At 28.5% G+C, this 21,626-nt stretch overlaps 1 protein-coding gene across 5 annotated transcripts in view; it reads left to right on the top strand.

Annotated features, from left to right (window-relative positions):
- mAChR-B (muscarinic acetylcholine receptor) overlaps nucleotides 1-21,626 on the top strand; it is a 103,018-nt gene that overhangs the window by 68,551 nt on the left and 12,841 nt on the right. For 2 of the 5 annotated variants that reach the window (XM_089222771.1, XM_089222768.1), the window contains 2 exons: nucleotides 17,339-17,496; nucleotides 21,149-21,335. The gene's annotated coding sequence lies outside the window, so the exon portion shown is untranslated. Of the gene's footprint in view, nucleotides 1-1,315; nucleotides 1,358-8,286; nucleotides 8,472-17,338; nucleotides 17,497-17,527; nucleotides 20,007-20,102; nucleotides 20,262-21,148; nucleotides 21,336-21,626 lie in introns of those variants that run through there. The other 3 variants (XM_089222769.1, XM_089222770.1, XM_089222772.1) reach the window with 3 other exon arrangements.

Genomic DNA, 21,626 nt, shown 5'->3' with positions numbered 1-21,626 from the left:
AAACAAATTTCATACACTTTCATTATTTAATAATCAATATTTTTATGCTCCTTTTATTGTTTCATATTTATAAATTACATTAACCTTCTTCAACGTCAAACGTAGTGTTAGGTTAGGCAATAAATACGTCAATTTTTTTTTCCAAAGAGTAACTGAAGTGTAAACTATTTACAAGTGTTTGTTTTTAGGGAGGTAACTTGAGTAAATAACAAAACAAAACTCATAAAACAAAATAATAGTCTTTTTTTTTAGAAATCATGAACATGTCGGTCATTCTATTTTTAAATATTTAAAGGCTTTACTGGAGTGAATTATTTCTATATAATAAAAAAATTAATTAAAATATAATTAAAACTAAAGGAAAAAATTCGTTGGAGATAAGAATAACAATACACGTGAACACAACATAAAATATTTGTAGGTACTGATAATAACTAGATCAAAAAAGCTTAAAAATATTAATTATTATGAAATATCAACTTTGATTGAATGGTTTTAAAAACTTACAAATCAAAAATGATTATATTGTCTAATTACTACTTATTACTTACTAAATCACATTAGATATGAACCAAAGTTTAAATTTGAAAATGTATGTGATTATATTTTAATAGATTGCATAATATTAAATTAAAATTGATTCAAAATGTTCTAGTGGATGGTTATATGCTTGGTGTCATATTATCTGAGCATTCATCTATTATGTTAAGCTTCGAGTATTCAGGTGCAATAGTGTTCTGTGATAGTTGAATTAATATTGTTGACAATTCTAAGAGATTTAATTGTAATTTTAAATTTATATTTGATTTACATTAACATACTTCAATATTTAGTGGAAAGGTTGTCAGTTTAAAAATATGCTAGAATTTTCACGTATTAGATAAATTAACAGATAAAAATAATTATAGTAATAATAACAGTTTTTCCCGAACAATAACAGCGCGCTGTCCAGAATTTACAGAATTTTGTAATAATAATGTTTACACTATGTGGCTTTTAATAATAAATCTGCATAAAATTTACAAATAAATATTGATACACCTATTTATTTTTGTTTAAAAATAAAAATATCGTTCAGTATCCAGAAAAAATATTAATTTACGTTTTTAGTGACAAGTATACACAACTATGTCAATACACCTGATAAGTTACGCTGAAATTACTACTAAATAATGATACATTGATACTTCGACAGCTCAATGTATGCAGGTTTATTATGATTTGATGTATTTATGGTCTTATGCATGTTGTAGTATGTACAATACGAAGTATTGTGCACTAATTGATATTAAAATCAAATTTCAATTGCTTTCAGTTTTCAAAAACAAAGTCATTTCTGCAGCCAGTTATTCCATAGGTAATTCTATTCAGCGACATTATTATTCTCCAAAAAAACTAATTATTCGTCCAAACTACAAAAGAACTGTAAAGAAAATTATTGAATGTTAATATTTTATGGACATAGAAATAGATTTATGTAAATTACATTTACGAACTACCTGCAGTTTAAAATGCTATTCGTTTTACAGATCCTTCTTGTATTAATTAGTATGTATCCAAGTTTGAACAGATTAAAAAAAACCTTTTTACGATAGTAAAAAATTGTATGAAGAGGTTTCATATGGTTGAAACTCTTACAAATAAAAGTAATAATAAAAATTTTAGTTTTGAACACAATACGTCATAATATAATTTTGTCAAAGATACATAGTAAACAGTAAACTGTTAAAAATGTAATATACGACATAGTAAGTAAGGTTTTTAATTCAATTTTGTTTACTGCTTTATGTACATATTGATCAAACATAGTAATAATATATATTAAAAACATGTACAAAGTACATATACTGAATAGTTGCTAAAAACACAGCTTTTATGTGAAAACATCAAAGATGTATTATTACCTACGTCTTATTTGGCCTGTTACTCGCCAAAGCACAATGTCGAATTACAGACTGAAGATGTTAAGCTTCCTGCGAACGTCTGTGAGGATAACCTAGGATTGATATATAATTCAAAATAATTCAAATGTTGAGCGAATAATTTGATATAATCAATGGCGTAAATAATTATTTTACTGCACCAGTAAAATATACCAAGTCAACTTGAGTGAATGAATTACCATGTTGGATTCATTGCACGTAGTGAATGTGCTTAATCATAGTAATCGAACTTTTAGTTCGTTAGTATAGTACTTAAAAAATAACTATGAGTTGACCAATACAAAAAATATACAAACACACACACATACACACACATTTACTTTATCAGCTGATATAATATCAACGATGATGTCTCCATAGACTGAGTTGGTGAAATGCAACCGAGTCCGCAACAGCCAACAATCCACTCAAAATCTTAAATGTTTAATGGTGTATGGAAGGGGAAAGGTGAACCTCCAACGGGTTATTCTAAATTTACAGTTTTGGTGAGAGCTATAGCTTCCTCTTCCCAGAATTTTCATTTTAGTTGTGTTTATGAAATTTAGCCTCAAATGACGAAATAAAGGTGTATAATACAGTTAGCTCAACCTATATGGTAGGTGATGTTGACTAAAATGTTTTGGTTCAACTCTTGATATAGATGAAGGTTCTCCCCCCTCAATTTTCACAACATTTTAATTTTAATATTAATTTAGTATTTTAGTTGAATTTAACAGTTTTAGAGCTACGATTGTAAATACATATGAAATCCAAGGCCAACCTTCCGAGGGGGATATTCCGCCCATTGTATCCTTCTCAAACACGCCACTGTAGTATAATATAATACAGCCATTGTAGTACTAATGTTGTACACTTAAGCGATACCAAATGTAAATACATACATATATACATTATGTTTGTATACTATATACTTTATATGTATTAGGTATATAGATGCAACTCATCTTTGACTGTACAAAAACAAATATAAGTACGACGTGCATATTGACTTAGCGACGTATCCTTTTGAGTGCAGCACGTTTGGCATTAATTTTTATACTATTCATTATGTTTGTTTTTTTCAATTTCTTTTTCTAATTGATTGCTACATGATAATATATATAGATAAATTTGCCCAAACACGAAATATTATCATTTGTTTTCTAACAGACTTAATGCAGCGACATTGTTACCAAAAATAATAAATATTATTACACCACTTATTGTTATAATACCTATCGTTCAATTAAAACATTTTTTCCACTATATTTTTGTTCCTATTTACCTAACTGTACCTATACCTACTATAATAATATATACTGATAACTTAAAGTATTTTTTAAAACGCTTTCTGCTGGTCAGGTTAACATATAACTAAATTTAAGTATTCTAAAAGCTTACGATATATCATTTGTATATTTAACACAACTGTTATTTTTTATTATTAATAATAAAAAATAAACACTAAGGAATCCATTCGCAGTGTGGTATTTTTCTATTTCTATTGAAATGTATAAGTATTGTGTAAGGTATTGAATTGTAATTGTATTACAGACGTTCTTGTCAAACATAATACTGTATTGTGTAAATGGGCAGGTCAATATAAAAATAAAATAAAAATAAAATCTATTCAAATTATTTTCTTTTGATAACGTTTGTGAATCTGTTCCTTTATTTTCTTGGAACACCTCATCTGGTATTATATCAATTTATTTCAGATACAAAATTTGGACGGTTATATCACTTATAACATGACCCGTCAAATTATATAAGATCAATATTTTTTAAAGTATAAAATAATCAGCGTTTGCAGCTTTAATAAAATATTACGGTAAAATGAGATAATTACTACGTGTTCGTAATCGCTAGCAACAATATAACCGTTGATTATTATTTTTAATAATTAAATAAGCACAAAATGGGCAGGTGGTTGTTTGATTTATAAAAATTTCGAAAAATTAATTAATTAAATAATTTTAGAAATTATAACACAATTTTGTATTTATATATACAATTTAATTTGATTTAATTTAATTAAAACATTAAATCAGTTATTGTGTAACTATTATGTCAGTGTACACTATACATGTTATCTTTGATTAAAATATTATATAGCATAATAAGCCATGTTATTTTAAAAATCACTAAAGTCACCTTGTCTACAACTCAAAGAAATGCGAAAACAGCATTTAATTTCACATTCATTCTGTGCACGTGTTCAACGATATTTCAACTAAGTACCTACCTATACAATTAAATTTAAGCAATATGATTTTTCAGAGAAGATAATATTAGGTATTATTTTTACATATTATATAAAAGTAAATAATTTTTTCAAAGTCTTTTGACCTTTACACTATTATGACGTAATACACCCGACACCGTTTGACCATATAAACATATACTATAGTAGGTACTATAATAATAACTATATTGAATATTACCTACGCAATGATAATTTTTTTTGTATACTTTGCGTTACCCATATAAATATCTAAAACGGACATTTCAGTGAAAAATCTATGATAGCCCAATATTAAGTAATAAATCAATAATTTAATAATTTAATAACAAATTTGTAAATAGATTATACTATACGAAAATAATATCTAGGTGTATTACAGATTTCTTTAAAATTTATTTCAATATATTGCAACTAAATAAGTTAACTATTATTTAATATATATTTTTTAAATTGTTTTATATAGTAATAATAATAATAATAATAATAAATTGATTATTATTGGAAACTAAATTTTTTTCCCGTTAATTTAAACTTTTTCAGTAGACTTTCTTCTTTGTCTTTTGTTTTTTGTTTATCATTTATGGTAAAAGTATAGCTTAATAGCTTTTCTTTTAAAAACTGAATAACTCACGGGTCATTATGAAAAAAAAAACATAATAGCAATAAATAACACTTAAATAACGTAACAATACAATAATTCTCTGTTTCATTTTGAGCCACTATAATTGAAAATGTCAAAATATATTTCCAATATCATGCTGTAAATAATAATAATCATACAATAGATATAAATTTACAGTCTTAGGTACATATTATACATTTTTTTTTCAATGGAAAAAATGTATCCTTTGTTCGTCATTATATTCAAACCTTACATAACTCGCGAAATATTTATTAAATCATATTTTTCTCGAAGCACCAAGAATAATTCAAATAGGACCGTGAAAGTACGCACATGGTTGAAAATCGCAAGTTAATACAATCGTAGTTCAATTATTTTGGTTGTTCGGATCAAATACAATTTAGACAGGTTTAAAGTTATTTTCAATCATCATATTTTATTTTTTATAACCAAAGGCAATAACACATTATAATTAAAAAACGGAAGTTTTTTTGGGAGTCAATTGTAATGCGTTCAACATTTATGTGTTTAAAAATAAAAAGTAATAGTAATAAAAGTAACCTATGGAACTATACAAATCTCGCCGAATCTATTGACAAAGGTCATATAAAAATCGATCGAAAACTGCGGATTTACATAAAAATCATTCGTTATAGACATTTTATTTTTTATGTGATAGATATATGCAATTATTAATAAAAGTTTATCCTGCATAGAGTTGTCAGTGACAAATTAAATAATTCCAGTGGATTTACCTTGTCTTAAAATCCGTTAAATGTAATCTATACATATTTTTAACATGGTAATTTGGGTGGTTTTAACTATATCACATAAAATACCTACCGGTCTAGAATTATATCCAATTATATAATAATAATATTGTTTTATCACCTGTAACTACAATGTCAACCATATATATGAACAAAATAGTATTCATTTTAACAAATCCCTGTATGAGCACCTCTATAAAATGCAATATTTTAAAATTTGGTTTCAATATTCACCTCCTAGGGTATAAGATTATCTCCACTATGTACCAAATTTTAGAACCATGCGAACGATAGACTTGACTGTAAATCACTCCCTATTCATACATACACACATAAACATATTAATATACATAATTTATTTACCCTAGGACATAACCCATTGACACAAGAACTTAGATAACAACAAATATTATGGTCGTTTAAAAAATTCAACTGTTGTAAATACAAAAAATTCTATAGGAATGTATATAGAGACATTAGAGTTATCAGATATAACATTGTCATATTGAAAGTAAATACGATTACACATCATATACTAAAATATAAATCGATGGTTCACATTTTATTGATACGTGATGGGTAAATCATTCAATGCATCAGCTGTTCGACATCACACTAAAAACATACATTAAATTATACAAACATATCACATATTATAATAATGTGCACAACAATAAAAAATTTAACGTATTAAACGTGTCTGGTAATTACGGCATGTCCGTGAAGTTGGCTTCCGACTTTGTACGATAAATTCGAAAAATATCCCAATATATTGCAAACTAATTTCAGATTGATTTTTAGAATATTATGCAAATAAGTCATTTGGATACTATGAAAAAATAAATTATAACGCTAAAAATAATTTATTATTTAAACTGCCTCTCCATCATCTACCTCCTTGGAAGCATCATACATTCGTATAGGTACTCATCATTATATCTCTTTATATTACATTATTTATCATACCTACTGATTGGTTTTACCTTTCGATTGTAACAGATATGCAATCAGCCGTACCGGCAATCAATGCTTGTCATGTCATCAATAAAATATAAATATAAATTATAATAAATACAATTTAATATACTTAAAACAAAATCCAGAAAAACATTAATTTGTTTTTATTTTTAAAATTTGCAAATTTGCAAATTTAAAAAATCGATTTCAATTATTCACAGATTATTCACCTATTTAAAATAATGGTACATTTTTCAAACTTATCAGATAAAGTCTAGTGGCCATCGGGTCAGTTTAAGGACACACCGTGTTGGGATAATTCCTATGTAGTATGTACGTATAGGCTATGATAATTGTCCAATCGGCAATATAAATGTATCTCACGTTGAGTTTCATAACAACACGACTCGGCAAAACAAAACAAACACCAATAAAAGGTAGTAAGTAATATTATAATATTATATTTTTACGGGTCACTCTATTGTATATATAGTACAATATATGTTTTCGAAAGGCGATGAGCGTGAAAGTAATGTAACTAATTTGGGTGGAGTTTTCCCCGATATCCTGCAACTCGTAAATATAATATATGATATTTTGATATTTATATTATAATAATACGAGACGGGTCCATGTGCCCGGCCATTTTATAGGAGCGAGCAGACATTTTCAGCGACAAAAAAAAATAAAAGGCTCCTTCTTATTTGGTATCGGCAGTCAGTCGATAGGCCTAGATTATAATAATATATACATATTGTAAATACATCATGTTTGTTTGTTTGACCACCAACCAATAACCATTATAATACGTACAAGAGGACGGCGGCGCCATAACGACAAACCGTTACTAAATATTATACGCCCGAAATATTTGTCGATAATATATATCACGTGGAATAATAGTAATAATACCTACCTAGTAAAAACGTGAATTACCGCGTAATAGCTAGTTTAATCCAACCGTTTATAGTATCCCGTGGTAAAACATTAATGTGATGATGATAAACGAGGGCAGGCCGCTAATATCCCCCCCCTACCACCGTTAAATCGATATCGAAGTCATTCGTCAGATCACCAGTACAAAGTTTCCAGTTCAACTTACGCTGTGCAAATCAAATTTAAGTGCCCTTAAGTATCAGGTGCAATTCGTAAGTTAAGCGATCGAAATAATTGTAGATACCATTTATATTATGAAGTAGGTGCAACGGTTGAACGGTAAGTATTATCTTTACGCGCTGTGCAGACAAAATTTAAAATGATAACGTAACTTTTTTTTTTTTTTGAAACTGAATCACTATATGCCGTTTGTTTTTCATACCTCGAGTCACCACCCCCTCTTCATAAAGCATACGATAAATAAAAAAATACACGCACAAACACGCACTTTGCAGTATTTCAGTGGCGAAAGTATGCTATGGGCCACAGCACGCTGATTACATTATAAACTTACTGATAATATCTTACATACGAACAATAATGACTTATATTATAATACCATTGCAATACGATATACGAAAATAATATTTTTCAAAACATTATAAAAATATATAATATGTAGTATACTTATATTTAAAACATTGCGTGAAAAAACTTCGCATTTTTAATATGTACTTTGCAAGATAAAATAAACGTATAAAATGATGTAAATAATAATGTATTAATGTATGTACATCATACTTTAAAAGAAGACATATATTATTATATAAACTGTACTCGAAAAAAAAACCGTTACGCGCCATTTTAAAATGAAAAATCTTTTTTTATTTCTAGCATCGCCGCCGTAAAGGAATACCACCTAGACAGTAGACAGTAGACAGTGATCAATCGCCGCGATAGTATTTTTGGCTCGTTATACGTCTGGTGCATAAAATAATGTTACAATGTCATTTATTTGAGATAGAAAAACACACAACCTCGTATAAAAATCCGTGGCCACCAATTAAAATATATTATACGTATGTACCTATTATTTATTAAATTTTATTCGTAATTCATGTTGAGAATCTATGATCGTCACCTACTATATTAATTACATATTGTATTTAATTGATTTTCTCCAAACCATTAAATTTAAATTCTATAATTTGAATTAGATCGTATTTTTTTAAGTAATTCATACACTAAACAGTTGTCGTAGCATATAATAAAATTAACCGTAAAATACATCCATCAACTGTGTATCTATAACTACATTACGTATGCAAACTACAAAAAATTGTATATGAATGTAACTTCATTTAATTTTAACCGTACATATTTTTTTTCCCCCGAAGAAATACTTTTATAATTATATATTGTTTAGTTTTCAATATTTCCCGCTATATTATTCAGTTCAAACGTTTCATACGATTCACAATAAGTTTCTAATATAAGAGTGATTTGAAAATAATATTATATTTAAATTAAACCAAGTTCCTTAATACAATACTATTAGGTATCAATGATATCTAAACAACACTTTGTTTCAATCCATTTACCAATAGTATAATATTATAAAAATACTGCTTATATTGGTGCTGTGCGAATAGTTTTTTTTTTAAATACGATTTTTAGATTCTGAGCGGAGCGATGAATGTATTGATTTTACCATGATATGTGTTTTTTTTTTTTGTGTCTGTCATCACGTTTTGGGGCAGTAAAAGTGCTTCGAATTTTGACTTCGGTACCTCGTTCAATCAGAAAGTAAATCTAGTTGGTACTTTGGGGGGTCAAAAGTAAAAAATTCTTAATACTTTTCTAAATAATCGAGAAAAACAAACTATAAATTAAGGGAAAAACGGGAAATTTTACGCACACTCATTTTTCGACAAAATCGATTTTGGTTTTTGATGTAACTTTAAAACGAATGACCATAGATACATGAAATTTTCACCGAATGTTTATATAAGTATATTTTATTCACCATGCAATTTTCAAAAAATTTCGACTTAAGTTGAACTATTCATAGGGATTTGAAATTTTCGATAATTATTAGTTTTTTTAAAATTAATATCGATAAAAATTTATTTGTTAGGCAGAAAAGCTTGACAATTTAATACAAGGCTCTTAACATATTGTTACAATAGCAGTTGACAAATAAAAGAAATCATAGTCACCATTTTTTTTAATAAGTATTCAAAGTTTGAATTTTGACAAAATACGTAAAATCACGAAAATTCACAAATTATTTTAAGCTAGAAATTCATAAAAAATTATCTTTTTAAATCTGAGATTTAAAAATTTAATACAAGATTCCTTACAAGTTTTTCAATCTTTATCACAGATAAAAATTCCACCGGAAATTCAAATTAAATTTTTATGAGCATTTGAAATTTAAATTTTTACAACATTGGATTTTCACTTTTAGCGATTTCCTTATATTGGTGTAACTTAGGGTGACCATACGTCCTGTTTTTAGAGGATTGTCCTTTAATTCAGCGTTGTGTCCTGTTGTCCTGACAAACTTTATTCAGGACGCTTTTTGTCCTGTTTTTTTGATCAAACAATTTTGTTTTAATGAATTTGAAAACGAAACTTACAAAAGTAATGAATAATGATTATAATTGTAATCTTGTAATTGTCTGAATTTATCATTATGGGGTATGTCTACGAGTTATAGGAGCTTTTTGGAGTTATCAAATTGACCGTTATCGGACTCTATATGCTTTCGATTCTATCTATTTATATCACTGAAAATACGTTTTGTGAATACGGTTATCGTTATTATAGCGAATAGCTATTGCTATTAGTTTGGTACCAACAATCGTTGAGTGTAGTCGACTTGTTAATAATCGTTAATATATACATATATATATATTAAGTTTTAATAAAAAAAAATTAAATTATTATTAATTTTGTCCTGTATTTTTTTTTTTTTTTAATATGGTCACCCTAGTGTAACTCTAAAACAAATGACCACAGATACTTGAAATTTTGACTGAATGTTTATATAGGCATTTGATAAAATTTTCAAAATATTTAGATCTGTTTTGAGCTGTTTACTGACATTTTAATTTTTCAACTTTTTTAGTTTTTTTTCTATAAATATCGATAAAAATTTATTTGTTCGGTAGAAAAACTTTAAAATTTAGTACAAGGCTTCTAACACATTTTAACAATAGCAGTTGAAAAATAAAATAAATTCATAGTCACAATTTTTTTTTTACAAGGATTCAAAGTTTGAATTTTGACAACATACGTAAAAATCACGAAAATTCATAAATTATTTTATGCTAGAAATTCATAAAAAATGTTCCTTTTATATCTAAGATTTGAAAATTTAATACATAGCTCCTATCATATTTTTACAATAGCAATTGAAAAATAAAAGAAATGCGTAGTCACAATTTTTTTTTACAAGCATTCAAAGTTTGAATTTTGACAACATATGTAAAAATCACGAAAATTCGCAAATTATTTCAAACTAGAAATTCATAAAAAATCTTCTTTTTAAATCTAAGATTTGAAAATTTTTAATAATCTATAATATATCCTAGACAGATAAACCGTCTTCGCTCAGAATCGTTTTTCGTATACAATGATATAATATCATTGGATTCAAATTTAATTCCATCCATTACAGTAACCTACTGTACAGCAGAGCTACATCCACGACTTACCCGCCTTTTTCCTTTATTGTACTTTTGTATTGGACAGAGAAGAATTGTTTCATTTTGACGAGAAATAAGATTTATTGATAACTTATACTCGTAATATTTTATAGTTATGAGTTACAACATTATATTCTGAAAAATACATTAGGCGCATAGTGCATACAGTCTAAGTAGTATATACATACCAAACAATAATTGTTTTTTATTTTCAAAATCTCAAATGATACCATTAGATATTTTGTTTAAAAATATATTCAAATATAAATTTAAAACCAATTATTTAAAAATAATTATTCTTGCTAGGTATCTTCCTATGATCTATTTATCATACACCTAAATAATGTTTTTTAAATAAAATTAGTTAAAAAAATAAAAAGACGTGAAAAACAAATATATGTACATTAAAATATTTCTAATTTCCCAATAAAAATACTTCATTAGTATAAAACAGAATGACAGAAGTATAATCAGTTATCATATACTGATATACTATGAAAATTATCAGCGAAATATTAATGTATATTAATTGATTTTCTGTTTTTCGTAATAAATTGAAAAAAATATACAACAATGAGAACGTTGATAAATACAATATTCATACAATTCGTATCACTAATTCACAAAGACAAATAAATATAACATATTTATATTGTACTAGAACAATACAGTGGACAAAAAAATAAATGTTGAAGCCGATTATTACTTTGGAATGTATAGTTACACATGTTTTATTGCCAAAATGTATTCACTGAATTGAGTATAACAGGAATTTTAAAACAAGAATCTAATTTATAGCATCAAATTTAAATTAATTTATCTCAAAATTTCATTTTTACTGAAAATTTTTCAAACTTAAAGTTTCAAATACCTACATTTTAAAATTATAAAAATCACTTACTAAATATTTATAAAATAATGTTCGTAGGTAATTGAAAAGTGTTCAAAATTAATACGCAATGAAAACAATATTTAAAAATGTATTTTCCGTGAATGGTATAATAAATTTTATACCTACGTAGTATGAGAGAAAGTAGTTTTCACGAAAATTGTACACACAGCCTTTTTCACTTCAACATAGTAATTTAATCGTACATATATTAATATGTATATTGAAGTTCCCATAATACTTACATAAAAAAGTTTACAATACACACATATTTATATACGTATAATACATATTGTATACACCAGTACACACTTAACTGAAAGGTTCCAGGACTGGGGCCAATTTATTTTGTCCAACAGACGTTAACACTGCAGATTACTCTGGCGTACCTGTTAAATAAAATCGTATTAGTTTTTGAAAATTTTATATGCGTATATATTTTTATTGCCTGTTTATACTCGTATACTAGTAATATTATCCATAATTTAGAAGAATAAGAAACCATATTATAATAAAGTCATCAAAATATCTAAATACTGTTTTTTACCTCCCATTATTATGTAAACAATATATTTTTAAAAACAATTTCATATTATTTTAGTATCCTAAATTATGTCTTGTAAAATATTTAAATATGTTTTCAATATTAATAAGTTCAAAAATGGAAACAAAATTATTAATATTTTAGAATTTTATATACGTAACGCAGCAAGCAGTTATTAACACGGTCTTATGCTTATCATAATACTCAGCGCATAGTATTTTTGCATTATTATACTGTCATGGAATCTCTCGACCTGTTAGATTGTTGGCCATAAAAACCATCATAATGAATAATTTATAAATTAATATATCTCATATTATCAAGTATTCAAACTATACCTAGTGACAATAATTATATTTGTCGAGTTAAACACATAATTTCGTGTTTTTAGTTTTCCTATAAATAATGTTTGAATAGTGTGTCATATAACTCATATAGTATGGGGGTTTTATTATAGTTATTAATAATTGAATTTACTGAATAGTTTGGATAGCATATAACTATAGAATGGTGGTATTATCCTCACGACGTAATCATAAAGCATTTCAGCCGCATAAAAATGTATTTTCAAGTACGCATCTATTCTAGCTTTGTGCCTTTTGTAGTATTCATTATTTTTATCAGTCTCTTCCCTACAGCCCCGTCTGTATTAAAAACCCCGATACGTGCTTGTGTCATCAAAAAATAATTGTTTGTTCGCGCCACTTTGAATCTACCGCCTAGATGATAGATATATTCATAACATTGTCAGAATAATTCATTTCAATTTTAAACAAAAACGTTTTAATAACATTCAGCTTATTAATAATACTCCGATCGGAAAAGATTACACCCATTAAATATAATTTTATTACATTAATTTTATGATTTATTCAACTATTATCTAGCAAAATAAATAAGAAGTATTTAAACTTCTATAATGAGTGGTTTTGAGTGCCGTTATGCATTTGTTCCTAATATAATCACCATAGATTCAAAATATTTTAATTTCTACAAATAAATGTATCTCGGAATTTCAATATAAATAAAAAAAAATATATATATAAAATATAAATACAACTTTTTATATTATATTTTCATAAAAAATTATCATAATCTTACCCAAATACATGAAAATCTCTCAACAATAACAATACCAGATACCCTTTATGTCGTTTAAAAAACCGTTAGTTTTATGAACGCTTAAAAAATTACCCTAAACAATAATTACAAGCTTCTAATAATTGTAATGTCTAGCATAAAATTATGCAGTCTCATATATGTATCAGATTGTAGCTATACTACGACCATCTATATCTGAATATTAAATTCATTTTTGTTGTTTTTAATCAAGAACATTGCTAAAAAAAAATTATCAAGCATGCAGATCAATTTACCCAAAAAATAATATGTGATAGACAAATAATGCAGATACCTAAATAGATCATTTTAAAATCTAAAAAATAACTTTCCCGTAAGTATTCAAACACGAATAAAAAACAAATTCAAAATAAATAGATACATTGTATAATAAACTCGATACGTTTTTACCAGTTCTATTACGTCTTGTCATTTACCTATACCTAATAAAAATGAATGAATTATTTATGAACGAGCAGAAAAGTGATGGTCTTAAATTAAAAAATATGAATAGATTGTTCTAGAGCACTATGAATTAATAATTAGTTATTATTATTATCGCTTAACATACCATGCCAACGAACATTGCAGCCTATACATATTACGCGCATAGACACGTCTGTGTAGTATGTACAAACAAAACGAAAAGCCATTAAACATCAATGCCCGGTGAACAAACACCAGTAGTGGGATTCATATTTAATTCAAGACTCAATTTTCTGTTTTTTTTCCTCACCAACCTTGTGCACTAAACTGTTAGGAATTTATTATCTTTATTGACACCGTAGCCTCGATTGAGAGCCCAATGGGATACTGTATTCAGATGGGAAAAAAAAATAGAAGAAAAGAAAACCGCTATGTATAGCTCACACTGTAGATGAAAAACCACTAAACATTCTCGAATACATTATTAATATACCTAAGGTATACATAGGTATACAAAAAGAATATTAAACATAAGTAAATATAAAGTAACACACCATTAGCCTAAACAATTAAAACTAAGCTCAAGAAAAAAATGTATATTTATTTAAAAATTCGTTTAAAATGTATTTTTAATTTTTTTATTTTTAATAAAACGGGAGGAAGCCCAATTTAGATATAAAAAGAAAGTTAATATTTACATTATTAAGATTATAGATGATATAGAACTAACAGCAATATTTAAATACAACAAAAATTACAAATAAACTATAATAGGTAAGAGAAAGAAGGGTCAAGATTTGCATGTCTCATACAACGACTAAGGGGTTCGTTAACCAGATAGTCAGTGTTTAATGTTGGTATAGCGAATCTAAGAGCCTCCAGAACAGATATTAATATTTCATGGTTTACGGAGTCAAACACTTAGGCAAAGTCAGTATATAATATGAACTTAACTATAATATTATAACATTAGATATTAGTATAATCTCCAGTGAAATGATTTACTAGAATTTGTATGTTTGAAAAAAATACCAAGATATATTTTACCGTAAATTAAAGAACATTTTTTTTGATATAAATATGTGATTTTTAAAACTTTTGCAATTTTGTTCAAATTTTGAGATTTTTCAGGTTTGATTAAAAAAAATGTTTTATAAAAATATGAGAATACAATTTAATTAATAAACAATTTAAATTATTTTGTTTTTCTTGAAATGCATGAAAAAAATAATTTCATTTTCACCTTTATCATACTTTAACATTAACTCATTTACATAAATTAATAATATTATATGATAGTAATTTAATTAAAATATAATTAAAAATATTATGATAGTAATTTTTAGTATGCATTTTTTCTGCTTTATTTTTATTTTTTACCTCACTAGTTATTACAATTGATGCATTTTATGATAGTAAGTTTTAACGTTATACCTAATTAATAAAATAATAACTTTTAAGTAATTGTAATAACACTCAAACATCACTACGTCAGTTCACATTCAGTGTTCACTAGTTCATTTTTAAAAGAGTATTTTATGATCACATTACAACACACGTTAACGTTTTTAAGTGCAATACAATTTCATCTCAGGACAAATGAACATTATATACGAGTAGTTATGGTTAAATCAATTAGGGGCTTTATTTTTACGTTACATTTTCTCTTTTTTGTAATAGAATTATAGAATTAGAGAAAAAAAATCTTTGAGAATTAAGTAGTTTTGTTGTTATAATATATTTATTTAATCATTCTCAATGCGCATTTATTGCATTTTAATATATTGCATCTTATTTTCTACGAGGATTTAGGTAGGTACGTAAAATAAATATGAATATTATAATTTGATAACATCGTTTACAAAGTTGCTATAATACAAACGATAAACGTGACCACATGCAACTACTATAAAATAGTCAGTAGACCCAAAAAATTCTGGGATTTCGTTCGTAAAAGTCATTCTCCCAGTGCAATATTCCAAAAGTACTTCACTTAAACAATCATTCCAGAAAACTGATCAAGAAACTGTTGATTTGTTTGCTCTTCACTCTAGCTCGGTTTACTCTTCAACTCGCCTTGACAGTCTGACACTGACTTAGAGTCACTTAATATTCCTTTTTTTGATTTGCCCAACACTGCTGATTTTTTTGCCGAACACGTGCTGCTTAAACTAACCACCCTGCGAGGTATAACATCAGTTGGACCTGATGGTATCCCAGGTGATTTTATTTATCAGCTAAGGCAAGTTATCTCTTTTCCACTCTGATTACTATTTCGTCAATAATTAGATGAAGGCGTTTTAAATTTGGAAAATTAGCCATATAACCCTAATTCTTAAATCTGGTGATACTTCTGACATGAAGAACTACCGCTCTATTTCTATTCTTTCTCACTTGTCCAAAACCTTCGAATCTTTAGTCTTAGACAGATAATGCCTTTTTTAAGTCCAGTCCTGATCAGTCCTGATAGATGAGCAGTATGATTTTCACCCGGGGCGCTCTACTGAAACTTGTAATATAACTTTCACTAAATACATTTATGACGCCTTCAAATTCGTCATTAAATTTTAATGGAACCTACTAACGTGAATAATCTGTACAACTTTATAAAAATAAAATACATATTCAATATGTTATCATATTAAAACAATACAATTTATTGGAGCTTTTATAATTATTTTTAATTACACAGCTTAATAATTTCTAAAAAATATCACTTACTATTAAATTATTAATAAACGTTTATAGTTATCTTTATAAATCAATAATTAAAATTAGTTTCAAAATGGCTGATTAAAATACAGATACTCACCTACCTATAAATCCCGTAGGTACTACTGAATTTTGCAATGTATTTAAGCAACCTAAATATGAAAACAATACATTTATAATCTCAATAAAAGTCAAGATGGGAACTATTGGAGTTTCCAACCCACGTTTATTTACGTCATGATAAAGTTGTCATCTATTTCGTATTTACTCGTAGTATTAAATCAGTATTAGCTTAAGTTGCACATACTATTATACAAAAATATTCTCAATATTTTGTAATAAGATTAATTAACGTGAATATCAATTTAAAAAACTTATTGTTTTTTTTTATGGCCCGCAAATTTCGTGGATCCATCACTACAAAATGTATTGAACCGAAAACTTATAAAATTCAGATAATACTATCATACATTTTCTCTCGCACAACATAAACATTATCCACATTATTTTTTACTAAACATCGATACATTTTTACATACACAGGGTACCAAATCAAACCTATGAGGAGCAGTGGTCGTCACTTCGGTACGGGAACCAGTGACATTCGTTTTCGGAGAAATGCTACATCATTCAACACTGTTACAGCCGTACAACTTGACCAGGCCTGAACCGTCTCCGTCGTGGAAAATCAAGGCTTATAAGTATGAACATAATATCCGGCGACGAAAGACCGTCAGGACCAGAATACTATAATATATGATTTATTACTGTTGTCGTCGTCGTTGTTATTATTCAACGTGCAGGGTTCTTATTGTAGGCGATACACAGAGAGTATAGTTTACCCTCTGGGCCGCCAAGATTTTGACACCCGGATATTATTATATTAAGCACATCGGGCTGGTGCGTTTGAGTGAAAACCTCAATATTATCCCTATATTATTTTAGGGCTAAGATTTTTATGTTGTGATCGGGGCCAGGGGGCTGAATACAAAATTCATAAATATCGCTGAGGTCCGTTGGATTCTTTGTGCCAATCCTCCACTGATGGTTTACCATGTGTGTGTGTGTATGTGTATTGGCACCAGGGTGGTCGCTTTTCTCATTGTTATGCCAATGGTTTGATGTGCGCTGACCTTTTTATGTAGCCCTGACTGAAGCTCCTTGTAATTGAATTGTTCGACTAATAAAATACTTAAGGCCTCAGTAGGCCACATTACGTGCGCCCCCTATAGGGAATCGGAAAAAAATATGGCCCGTTTTACATCTTTGTTGAATTATACTTTTCTTGGACACTGGTTAACAAAATACATAGTTTTCATATTTACTGTCCTGCGTGTAGCATTCATTTTTATTTTAAACCATATTGACCACTGCCTTGCCCACTTTGACCGTGTACTCAATTTGAAGCACATATAAGTGACAAGTCTCGGACATTGATGATTGATATACGCATGCGCGAAGAAACCCGTCGCATATTTAGATTTTTATCTAAATATCAATCAGCGGTCAGCAATTAAATAATATGCGACGGTTTGCTTCACGCATGCGCACATCATACATCCATGTCAGAGACTCGTCGCTTATATGTGCTTCAATATATCGGGAAATGGCTCCATCCATAGTATATGATCTAAGACCATGAAATTCCAGTTTGGACTAGGTCCTACACTCCGTAAGAAAGGTACGTGAGCGTAAGCTCGTCCCCTTTCAGACGGAGGCACCTATCTTCCCTTGTGGTCCGATAGGCATCGCTAAGTGAGACAGACCTGGAGGAGCCTGTGTCGCTTCCACCGTCCGTGGAGTTGTTACGCCCCTCGAGCGGAAGAAGTTTTTCACTCGCTACCAGTTTAACCTCGAGATTTTGTCATTTCTCATCATCAACCACTGGTGAGGCCGCGGCACTATCCAACCCGCTACTTAATATGGTTTAAGCAACCGCCAGGTGATATACTCCCCCCACCGGCAGAGTGGCTAGATTCCCGGGAGAATACTCACCGTTAATTTTTGCCTGATCAGCATGCGATCAACAACCATTTTCGTCATATAAATGACTGCCACTACGAATCCGATCCCAGACGTCGGCACCGGTTTTACTCGGCACTTGGGCCCAGACGTCGTTCCCGTAGTACTCATCCCCGGTTTTCAATAACCAAGCGTCCAGAGTGCGACGTTTCGGCCAGAGGGCCATCATTGCTACCGTGTAGCTAGGTCTTTGCCTCCCTACTATTTACTTTTTACAGACATCAGAGGGCTAGTGGTTGGCCCATATGATCTAAGACCAGTACCCACAGATATATAGATAATAAACTAGATTGCTAACTGTTGTTATCGGTAATGGGGAAATTTGAAGCCACCGAGCCGGTAGTCTGCCATCTTTAAAAAGGGCAGCTGAACAATAATAACACAAGAGAACCATGTTATATTAATATATTATTTTAAATTATAATATATATTTTATATTATGCATCTTGTTCCTTCAAGTTGTTATTTAAATAGTTTATTATCTATATCTGTGCCAGTACCTAATCAGTAATCACACATTACTAGTTCCTACCTCGTCCCGCGCTATCTATTTCATTTCTGACGCATGCGCAATAATTACACCGGGCCCGAACAGGTCTGCTTCTGGCTTCAAACCCGGACTACGCGAGACTAGCTCTATCCAGTAAGTTGTGTACCTATATGATCTAAGGTTATTGTGATGTCTATGAATTCGTTATCATGCGTAGAATCAGAATAAAATATAATATCTTACATAAGTTTTACCAACATTATTAAATTCAACTGCAAAAGGGCAACAATATGATAATCATAACCTGATTATTTTTTGATATGGTTTTTTCCTTAGATATATGTGCTTCAAATTGTTTACACAGGCAAGATAGGCCATGGCTCCATCCATAGTACATGATCTAAGGTTTTTTCCCTGCTGAATGTATGTGATAATTTAAAATGTTGTGCATTTTTTTATCAATTCTTGACATATTTGTTGATGTTTTGCCGCCGGTTTCGTTATTATACGTACAAAATCACGGTGTTTATAGAAGGTACTATTTATGTGCATTACAATTTTACAATTCACATTGGGACTCGTCGGCTCAACACGACCGCGCGACGGACTAACGGGCGACGTGAACGTCATAATCATAATGCTATTATTGCTATTAGTAGTTTGGCGTTCAATTCGTTGTTATTTTCCGTCGTCACGTGGGTAATTTTATTTTTATTCAACTTTATTGTAATAATTTTAACATATTTTTTTTTTAAATGAGTAAGCTTACTCACACAGATATAATTGATTTATTAGATGAGAATATCTCTGAATTAAGCGATTTTGAAAGTGATACCGATAGTGTTGGAGAGATTGATGAACTTTTAGAAAATTTTGATGAAAACGAAACCTTTGAATTGCGTGACTACAATGATATTGAGAATGTAAATGACTTCCCGGAAGTTCATGTCCCAGGTTGGTTTACCATCGAAAAAAAAAACATGAAATGGGTACAAAAACCTTTTACACCCCCTAAAATACATTTAAATGAAATAGAACAATCTGACTGTCCCGATGAAATACAAAGTCCATTATATTATTTTTCTAAATATTTCGATGATTCTGATTTTGAAAATATGTCATTTTTTACAAATTTATACGCTGTTCAAAAAAATACAAATAATTTTAAACTTACAAGAGAAATGAAAGAATTCGTAGCTATTCATTTAATGATGGGTGTATTGAAATTCCCGCATATTCGCATGTATTGGGAAAATAATACGCGAATAGATATAATTGTGAATACAATGAATAGAAATCGTTTTTTTAGTATAAGGTCACATTTTCACGTAATCAATAATATGGATATTCAAACTAATAACCATGACAATTGATGAGGTATCTATAAATAATAAATATGCATTAAATAAAACATTTATATATTATTAGTTATTATTAATAGCTAGTATTACAATATAGATATCTGTTTTTAAAATATTGGATTAGATGATAAAATGATTTATTTATACGAGTACACATTATATCACAAATATTGTGAAGGAAATTAAATTTTTAGATCTCAAAATAATAAAAACATAAATGTGTAGCGTTCGATTAAAGGAATTTATTTTTATACCGTTGAGTCCCAATGTACATTATAATGTACTTTGCGAATTCTCCAAAAATAAGTGTGCCAAAATTTTGAAATTCACAGGATCGCGCATAAACACGGTAAATAAAAAGGAAATAATGAAAAAAAAATTTTTTTCCAAAAAAAAAAGTCGGGACTAATAGGGTTAAAGTTAAACATACTAATATTCTTTCACAAGCAAACATATTTAAATGCTTATAACGGTTTACAGGATATCTCGCACGTAGCCATCAAGGATGTAAAATGCAGACATCAACGATTTTCACTCTTCTAATGTAAACTGTCATACTATCAAGTGTACAAAGAAAAAATAAGAACATACAAGGACTAGTGAAATGATGTTATGTCTATAATTTTAATATATTACTGAAGCTGAATGCGATTGAATACGATTTTAGGTAAGGCAATATTTCAAATGTTTTATACTTACTATAATATATAATTACCCATAATAATTATATATCTTCACATTTATTAGTACTAATCGTTTCACAATGTTCTACTTGGTAAAATAAATTGCTCATAGGCGTGCGCAGACTTTGACCGCAGGGGGGGCCCCTTAAAAAGGTCCGAACTAAAGATTCTTGTGTGATGATAATTGATTAATTAATAAAATAATAACTTAATCACATTTATATTTTATTTATACTATTAGATTAAAACTGGCTTCACTTTTTTTTTGTAAAATC

Source organism: Diuraphis noxia, unplaced genomic scaffold (genome assembly GCF_037042655.1).
Source record: "Diuraphis noxia isolate RWA-SAM2 unplaced genomic scaffold, SU_Dnox_SAM2 contig0003, whole genome shotgun sequence".
In the NCBI taxonomy this organism is placed as follows: domain Eukaryota; kingdom Metazoa; phylum Arthropoda; class Insecta; order Hemiptera; family Aphididae; genus Diuraphis; species Diuraphis noxia.
Note: the sequence above shows the minus strand (reverse complement) of the source record. Positions and strands in the feature narration are given on the sequence as shown.